At 44.6% G+C, this 974-nt stretch overlaps 1 non-coding gene across 1 annotated transcript; it reads left to right on the forward strand.

The window, feature by feature from the left end:
* Nucleotides 1-331: 331 nt before the first annotated feature.
* LOC145033120 (small nucleolar RNA R71) lies at nt 332-438 on the forward strand. The gene has a single exon (XR_013677360.1). It is a non-coding gene; the product is annotated as a small nucleolar RNA R71 (small nucleolar RNA).
* Nucleotides 439-974: the final 536 nt, after the last annotated feature.

Below are 974 nucleotides of genomic sequence, written 5' to 3' on the forward strand. Positions count from 1 at the left end.
CAAATCGCAATCTCTAGTGAGGTGAGGTCCATTGCAGTTTTCACAACCCACCCGTATAGCATGGATAGTTTGATCCATTTTATCCATTCTCCTATCCATGGTTTTTAACATGGCCATGACCGCGGATAAATCTTCAATAGCAGCGTACGCGGCTCCCCTCGTGACATCATTCCTAGGGTTGTGGTATTCTCTAGAGTGTTTAGAGAATTCTTCAATCAATTCTTTAATTACCGGGGGTGGCTTCTTTGTAAGTGGGCCTTGTGAGTCTAGCAGCTACCGGGTTGTAACATTGACTCCATCATAGAAGATGGAAACTTCTTGCTGGCTGTTTAGATCATGGTGTGGGCAGTTTCTGAGCAGACCTTTGTATCTCTCCCATGCTTCATATAAAGACTCTCCAGCTTGTTGTTCAAAGTTTGCAATGGCCTTCTTCAGTTTGGCTATCTTGGATGGTGGGAAAAAGTGATCAATAAATTCTTCCTTCATTCTAGCCAAAGTAGTGACTGATCCGGGGGGAACTGACTTGAGCCAGTCTTTAGCAGCACCCTTGAAGGTTACCGGAAGCATACGAAGTAGTTGTGTTTTGCGGGTTACATTTGGAATGTTGAAGTAATCAGCAACATCATTTACTTCATCCAAATGTTTGTAGGCATCTTCATGATCTTTCCCATAGAAAGGTATTTCCTTGAGTGAAGCTAGGATATGACCTTTTACCTCGAAGGTAGCAGTCGCAGGAATTGCGGGTTGCACAAGTCCCGGGCCATGGTCGTCGCGCATCCTCTTCTTCCATTCTCCCATGGGGATTTCATCAATGTTAGCCATAGTGAACGCTAACTCTTCCTCCGATTCGGTTTCTTGCTCGTACGTTGCCTCCTCTTCTTCCTCGGTCTCGTATCCAATATCTTCTTGAATTGGCTCCTCAATTATCAAAGAAGCGCTAGAAGCTCCTGATTTACTGCTCTTCTTTTTCCCAA

Source organism: Lactuca saligna, chromosome 2 (genome assembly GCF_052625555.1).
Source record: "Lactuca saligna cultivar CGN05327 chromosome 2, ASM5262555v1, whole genome shotgun sequence".
Classification (NCBI taxonomy): Eukaryota; Viridiplantae; Streptophyta; class Magnoliopsida; order Asterales; family Asteraceae; genus Lactuca; species Lactuca saligna.